We start from the raw sequence: 15,681 nt of genomic DNA on the forward strand, positions 1-15,681 counted from the left end.
GAAGAATGATTATGAACGATTTGAGTGATAGTTCGAGGCTGCTCGAGATGCGACGATTCCGGGGACCTCATCCAAGGGCCTGGAGAATATGGACTCTTCCTGACAGCTGGGCCCCATGTTCTCCAGGCAGAGACTGAAGAGTAGCTTCCCCGGCAGTCCCAGCGGAAGCTCGAGTCCATTTAATTCCTTACTGATGGGATGATCTGGAACAATTAACTCACCCCTGAGCCTCATTGGCTCCTCTGCTAACAGGCACTCAGCTGGGGCTAAAGCCAGGTCATATCCAACATGGCCGGCCAGGAGGCCCTCCTCAGGCTGGAACCCCATGACCCAGCCTACATTCGCCGGGCAGGGCTACAGGTAAGCAGGCTACGGCGAGGACAGTGATTGGGGCTAGAATATTACACTTGAGTTTCTGTTTTCTGAACCCTGAGAAGATCCTGAAGGGAGCAGAGAGAGGTAATGAAGGAGCATGGACGGTTGGGGCACATGCCTTCTCACAGACATCTGTTTACCTGAGGGGAAGGAGCCAGGTAGGTGACTGGCCAGCACCTGGGGACGGGGCTCCTGGGGGACATGTGGCATATCCTCTAGCTGAGCTCCACTGACTGGCGTCTGAGACCTCAGCCAAGGCTGCAGGTGGAGGCCGAGGGAACCGTGTTTGAGGGGATCCTTTGAATTATGGGAACCAGGGGCCATGAGGGCCGCTGCTCAGGGGCCCTGTAATTCTGCCCAGCGCGACTGACAAAACACAAGTGTTTTCCACTCACAGCCAAAGGCCACACACGGCAATGGTGTCTTGAGGGCTCCGAGGGGGAGGTGCCAGTTTGGGGTGCATGAGGACCAGGACGTGCAGATCAGGCCTCCCGCTGTCTTGGGCCGCAGCCATCCTGGTGGCAGAACGGGACGGCTTTGCAGGTACAAAGCAGGAGCTGAGTCCACCTCAGGTGAACTGGGGAGGCCTTTGCAGGGCACCGAGGGCTGGTGGATTCGGATGTTATTATTATGGTTCTGCAGAACGCTCCGAGTAGAAGATGTGTGGGCAAAGCCAGATCACTAGACTGCAGTGGGACAATAAAGTCCCCGGAAGGCCCTGTCCCTTCCTCTCCAGGTCCCGCCCCCAGCACACACAGACAGGCCCTTGCGTTTGGCTGGTCTACAGCCTGCAGGTATGGGAAAAGGTGGAAACCACGTGCTGGACTGGCAGGTCCCATGAGGTTAGCCGGCCACGGTTACCAGGTGCTATGAGTAGCAATATTCCTCAGTTCCCGGAAGGAAAAAAAAAAATCACTGGACTATATTTGTTTTTGAAAATGTTCAGTATCCTCAAACAGGTCAAGAGAGGTGACTATTGCTCTAAAAGTGATGAAAAGCAGCAATTTCTTTCTTTGCTTTTATTTAAATTTTAGGGTGTTTCTCTTTTTTTTTCTTTTGGGTAAAAATAATACATGCTTATCCTAAATAATTGAAAAGTTGCAGAAATTACAGAATTAAATAAGGAAAGCATCCTCCTAAACCCCAGGAAATGCCATCTTGATGCACATTCCTCTGGGCCTACACAACTCTATGCACAATTCTACACAAACGATGTCATACTGTCGTGTGCTTGTTCCCACCCCACCAAGCACCAGTAGGAAAGAATATTTTCCGTGTCATAAATAGAAATCCACATCACTTGTAGTGGAAACTTACTATTCTATTTTATATATACATACTGTAATTTATTTTAACCAATCCTACTCTTGTGAAACAGCTAGTCTTATAAAATTTTCAGAATTATGGATGTGGATGAGATGAACATCCGTGGGCAAACTTCTGTGGCTTTTGTCTGATTGTTCTGTTGTGTGATAGTCCTAGAAGTGGTACTGCTGCTTCATACGGCCTTGGCACTAGGCAGTGGTTTCAATCTGTGTGCACAGAACTTCTGAACGGGGGCCTGGCTACCACCAGAGGGAACAGAAACAGGAGGGCATGAATAGCCAGAACCCCAGAGAAGCTCCAGTTTTATCAGTTTTACAAATTGGGCTCCATGTAAGATGGTGTTACAGGAGGTCATTCCTTGGATTCATCTTATGTTTATGGAATCTGAAACTGACACGTAGTCACCTTCCCAATGATAGCAATTTGGTGACACAAATTTGTCGGGTGCTTGTTTCAACCTCTGTGTCCTTGAACTGGATATGGTGTTGGTTTTTCCAGTGGCTGGGGGACATTATGGTCTTAATTATCATAATAATGCTAATGATTTACATTGAGGTAGGAGGCCCAATTTAGACTAATTTTTTTTTTTAAAGATTTTATTTATTTATTTGACAGAGAACACAAGTAGGCAGAGAGGCAGGCAGAGAGAGAGAGAGAGAGAGAGAGAAGCAGGCTCTGCACTGAGCAGAGAGCCCGATGCGGGGCTCGATCCCAGGACCCTGGGATCATGACCTGGGCCGAAGGCAGAGGCTTTAACCCGCTGAGCCACCCAGGCGCCCCATTTAGACTAATTTTTATCAAGAGCTGAGGAAATGCCTATAAGGGAAGGGCTGGGGGAACTTCTGAGAATAAGTCTGGAAATTTCAAGATCTCCGGCCCACTGCTAGCGTCTTGCTCCTATCAGGTGGATTGAGGTGAGGATAAAGGGGAGCCACTGTTCTTGCTTCCCTCCCTCCCGCCTTTCTTTTTATCCTTTGCCCCATTCCCATGCAAGAAAATGCACAAATGCACACACACTCCCACACAGAAAGCCATGATCTATTCCTCGGGGAAGACGGTCAGCCGTGTGGAGAGTCTCCGCATCACCCAAGCTTTAGGGAGCTCCCGGGCATTTCCAGGATGAAGCCAGAGCTTCTGGGCAGCCCTGGCTAGGTATCCTGGATGAATCACCTATGTTCCTAGCCTTCGGAGAAGGAAAGGCTTTCAGATCTTTAGTCAAAGTGAGGGAACAAGAGTTCTGCCTAACTAGTCAATTTTCCTAATGAGCTATTAGAAGCTGTTTTTGTGCTGAACACTCTGTCCTCATTATAACTGTGCTTCCCAGAAGCAAAGCTCTCTCTGTCCATTGTAATGAGCAGAACGGCAGAGTGAAACACAGTTTTAATGAGTTACAGCATGGATGTAAAGCGGAACAAGTTGCATCTGAGAGGAGAGCACCTCAAAGTAAGCGGGGGCAGGTGGGGAATTTACAGCAGCCCAGTGAACCGCGCGGAGGTGACTTCTCCCATCAGCCAGGCTGAAAGACACCAAGGGGCTTCATAGTAAACAGCACCGTGACTGACAGGTGTTAGGAAGGGAGACCTCAGGAGTCCTCTTAGGGCAGATGAAGGAGAATTTATCGTGACCTTGGTCATGTATAGAAATACCAGACCACTCCAAGTCTTAGACTTGTCACTATTGATGTTACTTTATAATGTGCTTTATGGGCACCAGCCCCAGAGCATGCTGGGAGTGCAGGTGAGCAATGGGAAGAAGGGAGGGGCTTGTTAGCCTGGCAGAGTATGATGGGGGTCAGAAAGAGACAGAAGAGAGAGACGAGTGGTATGCCGGGTCTAACATACCAGCCAATGAAAGCTCACTGCTAAATTCTTAGGAATTTTGCAAAGTGGTTATTAGATACAGCTATTACTAAAATTTAAATGGTATGAACTGACGATTTTAAAACATCGTGTATTTTAAGGAGCTAGTGAATACTCAAAATCCATCACTTTCCAATTATTTGACTACATTTTACTATTCACTGTTCTCTTTAATTTATTTTTATCTGTTGCACCTTTAAGGTAGAAATACAGAAACATACGATGTAAATGCTACTCATTTCTTCCCAACTTGATAGTCTGGTCTGTGACCTTTGGTCGGTAGCTTGAAATTGACATGGTTGGGAGCATTAACTGGATGGAAATTAACAAACACCTCAAATCAGGGCTCCATGTATCATTCTGTGGATTGTTGCTGGGGAAGGTCATCAAGACTTGACTGCCAGTTGACCTGTGAGCCGGCCCCAGGCACTCTGAGGCACCTCATCCCTCCCCTGTGCTTGAAATGTGGGTCCCGATTGCCTTTCTGTCTCCCTGAGGCGGCTCCAAGGACCCGGCCTTGAGACAGTGTTGTGGGGCTGAGAATTTGGCACTGTACGTGTGACTGACCCCAGTTAAGGCTTCATGGACTCATAAGATGTGGCCGGCAGGTTGGGGGGTCCACTCATCTTGCTGCCACCCAAGACAAGCCTTGTGAGTAAATTCCCTTTGCTTGTTAAACCCGCCACCTTCTAACCCAGAGTGGCTGCCTCTGTCTTTGGGGCTCAGTTTCAGATTATACCGAGGGGGTTATGTGCCAATAATTGTCTACAAAGAAAGGAATGGAAAAATATTAATAATACAGTTTAAACTTAAAATTGTGTCATATTTTAGACATTATTTTGTGAAAAGAACACAAAAATACTGTGTGAAAGCTATTATCCGATTTAGCAAAGAAATCAATCATGTCATTGATAAATGGGTGAAGTTCCTATAAATGTCTTTGTTGTTTTCATTTTCATCTTACTCATTGATTATAAACAAAAAATATCTACCAACATTCACATCGGAACTATGCTCATTTATCAGTTGAAACCCTAGGTGGGTTATAGATACGAGAGTTCAGAAAAAAATCACGACAAACATTCTGTAGGAATCAGTTGGCTCTATAGAAATTTCAGTGAAGGAACATCTGGATGAATCAGTTGGTTAAGCATCTGCTTTCAGTTCAGGTCATGATCCCAGGGTCCTGGGATCGGAGCCCTGTGTAGGGCTCCCTGCTGAGCAGGGAGTCTGCTTCTACCCCTGCCTCTGCCCCTTCCCCTCACTTCTATGTTCCCATGCATGGGAACATGTGCACTCTCTATCTCAAAATAAATCTTAAAAAATAAAAAAAGAAATTTCAATGAAGGGTAGTATGTAAGTATATGCTATACATCTTTTATATCATCAAAACATAATAAACACATATGATGTACATGCATATACATATTCAAATATCTCATATATACATAGTTTGTTTTTTGTTATGTGATTGTTAAGGAATTGAGGAACCCACTCCTCCAAGTTCCTGGGACCCTTGAGCATCTCAGCATGCAGAATGGAGGACTGAAGGGTTTGGGACCCAGGTTGGAATATGGGTGCTGGGTCCACCTGCTGTGTGGTGTTAGATAATCACTCTGAGCTCTAGTTTACTGATCTGTAAAATGGAGACATTGATATTCACCTCGAGAGGCTATGGTCCTAGCAGATGAGACCAAGTGTTGCATTAGCATAGGACCTGGCAGGTAGCAGGGTCCTATTATCGGTGTATGGCTAAGATTATGATTGTGATCATTTGCGAGCAAAAGGGTCACAGACCCAATTCCGTTCCAGACAGCTGGAAGACCTAAGTGTGATCCCGTGTGTGGGGAGAAGAGAGACGTGACGGCACAAGCCTTTAAAAGGCTGCTCTCCAATAACACCATTGAGTACTTGGCATTTCAACCTGACTTGAGGAGCAGGAAGCAGGTTAATGAACATCTATCCTTTGCCAAGTTCTTTGACACACAATGTCGTATTTCAGCCTCATGACAATTTCAAACAGGAATGCGGACGATCTTATTTTCTGATGAAGGCTAAAATAGTATTTCCCTTCCCATATGTTCTAGAATTTTGCCATCCCTCCATCAAGAGGCAGAGGCCCATTCCTGCCCCCACCCACTTGAGCCTGGGCAGGCTTGTGGTTAGCTTATAGCCACCAAAGCCCATCAGAAGTGGCAGAACGTGACTTGCAAGGTGACGTAACTTCTGTCTTATTAACAAGGGTGCTCATCTTTGGAGCCATGGGCCACCATATATGAAGTCCAACTCTCTGGGGCATGATGATGGAAGGAACCCATGCTACCTTGAAGGGCTAGCACTCTGGCTAGTGACCTTAAATTTCAAGTCCTTCCAACTCAGCTTCTGGTCATGTAAGTAAAGGAGACTTTCGGTGATTTTAGGCTTCTGATGTCAAGTCACTCCTGACCTTAGATCTGCCCAGGTGAGACTCCAAGCATCCATGGGCAGAGACAAGCTGTCCCACTGCATCCTTTCCACATTACCGACCTTCAGAATCTGGGAGTATCATCAAATGGTTGTTTTCTGTCGTTAGGTTTGAGGTGCTTGTTACAGCCACAGTTATTAGACTCAACATTATTCTCGCACACATGTAGCAGACAGGAAAATTGAAGCAAGAGAGGATAATTATCTTTTATCTGATTTTTTTTTTATAATTATCTTTTACAGTCACACAGTTGGTCATTAACAGATTGAGATTCACACTGAGGGCTTCCTCACTGGAGTTTCCATGCATTTCATACTATGTTGCAGTGCCCTGCTCCCTGGGGGGTGGGGGGCTGGGGGCAAGGGGTAGGGGAATGATTGTTCTAAGAACTAGAGGGATCCCACTGGGGCAGGGTGGGGTGAGGAGCGGAGCGTAAGAGCTACCATTGTAGAGAATATGAGGGTGGCAGGGCTCTTGTTAGGAAACTGTTGGATGGGGACGCCTGGGTGGTTCAGTGGGTTAAAGCCTCTGCCTTTGGCTCAGATCATGATCCCGGGGTCCTGGGATCGAGCATCACATCAGGCTCTCAGCTTGGCAGGGAGCCTGCTTCACCCTCTCTCTCTCTCTGCCTGTCTCTCTGCCTGCGTGATCTCTGTCAAGTAAATAAATTAAAAAAAAAAAAAAAGAAAGAAAGAACGAAAGAAAACAATTGGCTGGACTAGGCAGGGGAAGTGACCATTCACAGAGGAGAAGGGGCGGGGAAAGGCACTGGGGTCGGCCTCTGAGGAGCAATTCTCTCTTGTCCTAACAAAACCAAACCATATCCCATTCCTGGCATTTTGGTGTTCGCATCTATTTCTCTTGTGAATACAGCACTTCTCCACCTGGGGATTGAGCTGATGAATATACTTGACCACATCTTCTGGGGTTATAATCATGTGAGGTCTAGATATCAGACAGCACGGAGATTTGTGACATCTCAACCCCACTCCTCTGTGTCAGGAGATGGCACATCACTGCGTCTCCCTCTGAGGTTTCTGGAGCAACAGGTCTCCCGTCCAGGTAGAGCGTGGCTGTGAACTAGTCCAGGGCTCGCTGTAGGAATTACCTGCCCTGAGAAGGCAGGGTCATTGGCATTTCTAGCTTTTTCCCTCAGGTGCCCTGTGAATGTCTTGGAGTACTTGGTCTAATCTAGAGCTGGCCTTTGGACTGTGGAATCCCCATAAGTTTCATCTCTTCCTTTGAGGTCTTTCCTTGCTTAATGGTCACTGGGCAGTCATCTCTGACCCTCCTGGACAAATTGAGTGCGATTCTTCTTGTGCCTTCCTCCAGAACCAAGTACATCATTCTTTTAGGGCATCTGTTCCATTGTGTTTTTTTTTTTTTTTAAAGATTTTTTATTTATTTGTTAGAGAGAGAGAGAGATACAGAGCGCAAGCACAGGCAGACAGAGTGGCAGGCTAGAGGCAGAGGGAGAAGCAGGCTCCCTGCCGAGCAAGGAGCCCGATGTGGGACTCGATCCCAGGACGCTGGGATCATGACCTGAGCCGAAGGCAGCTGCTTAACCAACTGAGCCACCCAGGCGTCCCTTGTGTTGTTTTTTTTATGTACCCATCTCAGTCCTCCTAGATTCAGTTCCTTGAGGGCAGGGAATACATTTTCTTCATCCTCAACACCTACAACCCCCAGCACGGAGGACTAACTCCGAAAGCTCATTCCCGCAAGCCAGTTTTAACGGGCACCTACCTCTCAATCCTTGTATAGACTGACTCAGTTCTCAAAAGCAGCCCTGCAAAATAGGCACCTACACTGTCCCCTGATGGTGTATTTTAGGTGTCAGATTAACTGGGCATCCGTGCCCAGATATTTGATGAAACATTTTTAGGGATTTTTCTGTAAAGGTAATGTTAGGTAAGACTTCTATTAAAATTGGTGGGTTTTGAGTGAAGCAAATTGTTCTTTCATAACATGAGTCCAAACCAATCAGTGGAAGTCTTGAGAACAGAAGACTGACCTCTGTCAAGCAAGAGGGAATTCTGCCAGCAGAGGGCTTTGGGGCTTGAACTGCAACATCAACTCTGAGTCTCCAGCCTATTGGCCCATCATGCAAATGTTGGATTTGCCAGACTCTATAATTGAGTGAGCCAATTAATTTCATTAAAATAAATTTTCCTCTCACCATCCACATCCTATCTGTTCCGTTTCTCTAGAGAACCCTGACTGACATGTATTCCCATCTGTATGCAGGGAAACTCAGACACACAAAGGGTAAGTTACTTACTTACTAGCTGTACACCCAGGGTTACACAGAGAGTAAATGGAAGGACTAGAACTTGAACCCAAGGAGTTCCGGCTCCAGAGTCTGTGTTTCAAAGCATTCTGCCTATTGCCAGACAGCTCTACATCTTGGAAAGAACAGTGGGAAGAAGATGAAGTTTTTGCTAGTGGATCTGTGCCTGAGCAATGCCAGGTTACACAGATATTTGCAAAGGGACATGCCTGTCTGTTTCACCCTGGCTGCAGGAGGTAGGTTTATGGAGAAGAGAAACTCAAGGAGTAAAAAGAAGAATGAAAAAGGTCCAAGGGAAGAGGTTAAAGATTCTAGAATCCAAAGGCCAGTTCATGCTAGATTAGGTGCTCCAGGGCAGGTACCAGTTTAGCTCAGAAAGCCCCAGTATAACAGACTGATACCTGATTTATTGACTGATGATTGATCGATCGAATAAGGGAGGTGGGAGTTCTATCCTGCCCACTGGACAAGAGGTTGCCCATACGGGGCTGGTTGGGAGTAGCAGCTTTCTGTATCCGAATGTGGATGTGATGATATGTGATGGTTACAGTGCCCCCATCTCTGCTTTTGCTAAATTGAGCAGCTTCCCACGTAGACAGTGTTAATGTCTTTTTTCAACCCTGGGTGCTTCATGGTTTCTAAGCACCGTGCAGGAAGCCAGCCTACATAAATAAGACCGAACAAGGAATCTTCAGTATCAGAGTGTCCTGGGTGTGGAGATACAATCTTTGCATTTCTTAGGCAAGAAGCTCTGACTCTGTGTTTCTTGAGGCTCCAGGCAGAGCTGACAAGAAGGACCAAGATGGCCCTGTGGTGGCCTATACCTTTTGGTGGCTGAGGTGCTATGGCAGGAGACTGTTGGAGGTGCTGAGGAGGGTGGGGAGGAAGGGAACAGGGTCTCACCCTTGCACAGGGAGAGTGTCAGCTGTGAGTGGTGTGTCAGCTGTGGTGTCCTTGTGAGACCTTGAGCTCTGGCTAGGTGAAGAGCTAGGAGCGGGAGCTGTATGAGTGGTTGGTGTGTGTGTGTGTGTGTGCACGCGCATGTGTGTGTGTGGTCCTCAGGGATTCGACCACACGTCTCCAGGGAGATCACAAAGGTAGCTGATCTGAGAGGGGTTGGCTGTTGGGCACAGGAGGACACCTGCCAGCTCTGAGTCTCTTTGTATAGAGGCTACTGGGATGCAGGGTGACCAGCTTGCTCTGGTTTGCCCAGAACTTTCTCAGTTTTATCATGGAAAATTCCATGTCTTAGGAACCCACTCAGTCCCCAGAAAACTGGTATAGTTAGAAACCCCAGATGCAAATCTTGCTCCGAGATAAGGATTGCTGGGTAAAATATTTCATGAGGCATATTTACACTTAAAAAACCCTGAAACATGATTCTTTATCTGAAATTCAAATTTAATGGGATGTCCTGTGTTTTTATTGGCTGAATCTGGCAACCCTACTTTGAGGTGTTTGGTATATAATGAAAGAGAAGATGCTTGTTATTGGGAGAAACTCCTGGGTAGGGCAGCATGGGAAATTCTTTGTCATCTCATCAAGCAAGAAAGGTTTTAAGGGAAACTGAGCCTGAGCAGGAGGGTAGTGAGTGCTGTCAACTCAGACCTGATGAAAGCATTGATAGGTAGGAGTCCATCTGGTTGCTGGGTGCCTAGACCTCCAGAGCCGACAGCTCGGGTCCCTGGGCTGGTTCTGTTATTTATTACCTCTGCTATCCCAGACAAGCTACTCAATATTCTGCTGCCTCCATTCCTTCATTTGAAAAATGGGGCAGAACCTAATCTCAAAGGATTATTGTGATGATTCAATGATATGATATGTATAAAATTCTAAAAAATTTATTTTATTTTTAAGAAAGAGAGAGACAATGAAAAAACAGGGGGCGGGTGGGACAGGGAGAGAGATACCCAAGCAGGCTCCCTGCCCAGTGTGGAGCCCAATGCAGGGCTTGATCTCACAGACCTGAGATCGTACCCTGAGCTGAAATCAAGAGTCAGATGCTTAACCCACTGAGCCACTGAATGATGGCATCCCAGGAATGATTTTAAAACGCAACCTAGCACATGATATGGGTAATATTTGCCTCTCTGGCATGCTGCTTCCTTTGGCCACTCCAGAGAATTCCTCCAAGCCCTTGGGCCCTGTGGGTCCCTGAATCCAGGATGACCCCGGGACTTAGGTTGGCCAAGAGGCACATTCAGTCCTCCAGAGGCAAGACTAGTGATTGGTCTAAGGCTGCGTATGTAGCATAGGTCAGTCCATTCAAGGTCACTTCCATGGCTTTTTGCTAGGGCAAGTGATGGGGAGGAGATCTTTTGCCCTTTAGCTGGTCAGTATGTCAGGCATTGTCTTGGAACAGCCAGGGACACCAGGCAACGGGTCTCTGGGAGGGGGACCAACCCAACATAAAGCAAGGCCTGAGAATGGAGAAAGACAGACCTGCTGTTCAAGGATAAGCACCTGGACCCAGCCTTGCCTTGCAAAGGGGCCTTGCAGGGAATTTGGGGTTGCCTTATGGGTTGGAACCTCAGGTCTATTGCATATTCCCTGTGCAGCTTTGGGGGAGTTCCTGCACCTCTCTGTTCCTCTTGCCCTTGGCTCTTCAATTATAATAACAGCTTCTCCTTTACAGAACTGATGTGAAGATTGTAGTAGTTAATATTTGTAATGTGCTTAGACTATTTCCAGGCACAGCATTCATGCTCCATAAACAGGACTTGTCATCATGCCCACCGACCCCTTCTGTCGTACAGGACAATAATATGTCCTCTTTGGGGCCTCAGCTGGTTTGAATAGGATGCCTGTCACGTGCTACCAAAATAATTCTCACTAATAAAAATGCATTTTGAGGATGACTTCTAGGAATTCTAGGTACCTTTCCAGGGAGAACAAAGAGCATGATTGGCAAGAGTACCCTGGGCAGGTGACTGGGTAAGATGAAAATATTGAATGAGAGTTTATGGCTAGAATTGGTGGTTGTCAAACTTGAATGTGCACTTGGCGGGCTTTCTAAGACCGGCTGCTGGGCTCTACCTGTAGCATTTCTGGTTTGAAAGTCTGGAGTTGGGCAGCCAGAATGTGCATGGCTAACAAGTTTCTATTTAGGTGATGCTGAGACTTCTGGTCTCAGCACTAGGAAAACCACCAGATTAGACAAAAGGCCAAAGCAACGGTATTTACTTACTATTATTTAACAACATCTTAAGTCATGCCTTCTGTGTTCAAGACACGGTTGAACGTGCTTTACAAATGCTAACAAATGATATGCCTGAAGCTGGTTGGTGGAGAGCCAAGACACGCACTCAGGCAGTGTGGGATGGTCCTAACCCATTTTGGGGCTCTCTCTCTCTCTCACTATTTTATGCTACAGAGAAAATGAAAGGATTTGGAAAATGCAGATGCTTGAACCCCAGGCTCAAATGGTGGTTCTTTAGGCTTCAGGGGTGAAGGGCTGGGCCTTGAAGGCCCTGTCAACATTGGAACAACTCAGGTGACTGATTCTTGCTCCTGGTCTCTCACCAGGTGTGGATTTCCCACAAGACGGGCCTTTTCTCTGCAAGTGTTCACGAGCACAGGAAGGGCTGGGAAGGGGGAGAAGGTTGTTCTCCACGGCAGCCAGTGCGCCAGGAGCCAGAGGTTAAATGATGCCTCTAACTAAGACCCGATAAGATCTTGAACAACAATTAGCACCTCCTGAGCTCGTCAGAGAGGCAATTCCTCTCGCTTTACTTCCTTACACTCCCCACATCTGCCTGTTTCGAATCAGCGAGAAAAATTCACATCAGACCTGGCCAAGCCGGGCCGGTACAGAGGATGACATTTCCATGGGTTTGTTGATTTATTCCCAGAGAGAAAGGGAGGCTAGTAATGAAGCAACTGCTCTTTCTCCTGGAAGGTGCTGTGTGCCCTTTGGAATGATCTCCGTTTCTTGAGTTGGAAGCTTTCTACTGGAAGGTGCTGTGTGCCCTTTGGAATGATCTCTGTTTCTTGAGTTGGAAGGGAGCTATGGGGAGAATCCAGTTCTCTCTCATCCTCCCCACTTTGAAGCCAACAATGTTTCTTTCCTGCAAGGTGGAGACGCTTGTGGTGCAGAGAGGGGAAGCTCTTGGAGAACTGGGGTAACGTCAGAGCACAGAGGGAAATGATTTGTAATAAATGATAATCCCATGCTTTGTCTTTGCACAAACATGGGTTGGAAGCAAAGCTTGTAACCTGGTTTGAGTTACTTGAGACATACCACCTAGATTTTCTTCCCCACGACCTTTCCAAAGTACAGTTTTCCCTTCACGGGTATTACAAAGTCATTTTAGTCATTGGGGCTAAAATAGCAAAAATAACTCAGCAGAGCCATTGGCTTTTATTTAGAGTTTGTTTTTGTTTAAAATACCACAATTTCATGTCTCAGGAAACAGTTCAGACAAACTGGAAGTAGGGATGGAATTTTCTTCTATTTGTGTGTTTGCTTGTTCTTTCATTTGTCTCCGGTTTGCTGAGTGAGAAGTCCTCTTTAGAGAGGAGAAAAGAGCAACAAAAATCATAGCATTACTTTTGCAGCTTACAAAATAGTGAGGGAGCGATCTATCTTTAGGACAGTGGAAAGTCAACTGTACATAAGGGGTTGGGGGGGGGACTAGAATCGGTATTTATTATGCACAGGAAGGTGCTGGGTGTTTTATTTATTTTAGGTTATTTAATCACTCCCCAAACCCTGTAGAACAGATGAAGAAACCGAGTCCTAGATGGGTTGACTAAAAATCTCAAGATCACAGAGTCAGTTAGTGACACAGTCAGCTTCTGACCCTGTTTACTTAGGTTTCGTGTTTGTGTTCTGTCTGTTCTGCCATGAGCTGTCAGGCACATGCGTGTGAGTTCATAGGCAGGAGGGAACATACATACATACACATAGATGTATGTCATAAGAAACGTGGCTTGATAGGACCCCTCGTAAAGGACCCACAGAAAGGGCTGTGGCGGATCAGCTGAGAAGTGAGCATTCTGGGTGAGGGAAAAAAAACCAGCAGTGATGTGATGGTCATTGGAAGGCATATGCAAGTTGGTAGAACCATATGCATTTCTGTTTGCCAGAGAGGCATGGATTGTGTAGGAAAATAATGAGAAATGAGGAGTAAGAAGGCATTTATGGGAAATGCTGGAGAAGGTTGACTACTATGCTTAGCATCCTAGGTTCTGGGTGCTTTGGCTGTTGGGTGCTGATAGATGACCATCTGTCAAGATTTCACGCAAGGCCACCGTCCTCTTATCCAAGGGCTACTAGAACTCAATGTGACATTATCCCCTATGCCCCAAAGAATTGCTTCAGATTGCTGACCTTGTCCCAATTTCTATGGAGTGATGTCAGCAGCACAAGCTGTTTGTCTTTCCATTTCAGTCATAATAAGCATTAACACTGGGAAGAAAACCCAAACAGTCTTGAAACTGCCCCTCAGTCCCCTCTTTCCAGGTAACCCGATCCCCCACAATCCAGAGTGCTACGGAGAGCATTGCAAAGACCCACACTAATGCCACAAAAAGCTTTTTTTTTTTTTTTTTTTTTTTTGGATATCCCAGCTCTTCCTGCTGCTAGATTTTGCTCACTCCTCATCTCCTCTACCCAGAGCTTGTATCATCCTTCCAATTCATTCCTCCCAGCATTTTTTTCTGCTTAAAGACAGCCCCAGTTCTGCCCCAAGTCCCCCTTCCCTTCTCTGGCCACCTTGTGAAGGGCACTCACCCTGACATTGACTCATTAATTCTCATGCCATGTACGTGCTTACTTTGCATAGTGTAATTTATGTGATTTGTTCAGTGTTGTTATCTGTGGTAAATTCCTCAGCAAGAAAAAGCATTAAAGAGAAGTCACATGGTGTGACCCCATGCAGACTGTAATGCCCACTCCTTACTATTTCCTTTAGGCAAAATATGATTGAGTGGAACATGTAAATAAGACTTTGGAGAGAATAGGAAGCAGAGATGTCACTGAAGGCAACAGCTTTATGAGTAAGTGTGGAAGGGAAGAGGAGAGGTAGATTGTGCGTGTGTTGGCTGATCCTTGGGAGATACTTACCAGCAGCCCCAAACCACCTTGATTTTCACTGGACACCTTAGGTCTTTTTACTGCCAGTGAATGGACATCTTAGCTCTTTTTACTGCCAGCTGGTGGGCTGACTTCTCTGTCCAAATGCTTCCTGCATCTTGTTGGAGACCCAGTTTAAGTCTTTTTATTAAGAACATGGTTCCTCTGTGAGCCAAGTGCCCTGGAGAGAGTGCTATAGAAGACACCAGCCCTGCAATTCAAGGGAAATCCATTGTCCTCAGATGGCAGAAGAACTGAAATACCTGATACATGAAGTGGGGACAGAGGAAAGGACAATGAACCATGCCCATATGGGACAGGATCAGGACAAGGTTTAGGAAGGATTGTGTAGTAGTGCTGACATTTAAGCTGGACCCTAAGGGTTGTACAGGGGTTCATCAGGAACAATAGTGATGGTGGAAAAGGGGAAAAGGCTGGAGGGATTCAAGGCAGAAGGAAGAACATGAATGTACAAAAGCATGGAGACAGGGAAAATCAAGCACATATGGAATGGTGGGAAGGTAAATATGGCTTATGTTCGGTATAAGAAGTGGTCAAAGACAATTCTATTCTCCTTGACTTTCTTCCAACTTGTTGACTGTGCCATTGTGTCTCTGTAAGCCCATCCTCCTCTGCCTGATCATTAGAGCTTTGGGTCTTCAAGTCTTGACCCTGGACCTACTTTTCTTCCACTCTGTGTCCTCCTCTTGGGCAGTCCCGCCCTATTTACATCACATCTACATGAGAGTGACATATGAGTTTATATCTCTAGTTCAGCACATACATGATGTGGAAGTCTCAAAGTCACCACATTTGGTTAAGCACTGAGCCCATCATCTTAATTCTACCTGTTCCTCTTTCAGTGATCAGTACCATTTATGTAGTTATACAAGGCAGACAGTATCCTGGACATTGGCATTGTCCTGAACATCTCTCTTCAACTTCTACACTCGGTTCACCACAGAAAATGTTGATATAACTCCTTCAATATCTCTCAAATCCATCCCCTACTCTCCACTTTTATCACGTCCATAGCAGTTGAGATTTCAATATCTTGCCTAGACTATGTCAACAAGTCCTAACACATCCTCCTGTTTTGACTCTTAATCTTGCTTTAACTTTAACTCTCCAGTGCAGAGCAAGGGCATCCTTAAAAAATAGGAATCTGGGAAGTATGGTGGGTTAGAGGTCATAGAAATTTCTCCCAGTATAGAACTACATGTACTGGATAAATACTGCATGGCTGATATGGCAGAAAAAAATAAGAGCATTTCTTAAGGATTAGGCATTA

This window comes from Mustela putorius, unplaced genomic scaffold (assembly GCF_011764305.1).
Source record: "Mustela putorius furo isolate JIRA1106 unplaced genomic scaffold, ASM1176430v1.1 tig00003875_pilon_pilon_pilon, whole genome shotgun sequence".
NCBI lineage: Eukaryota > Metazoa > Chordata > Mammalia > Carnivora > Mustelidae > Mustela > Mustela putorius.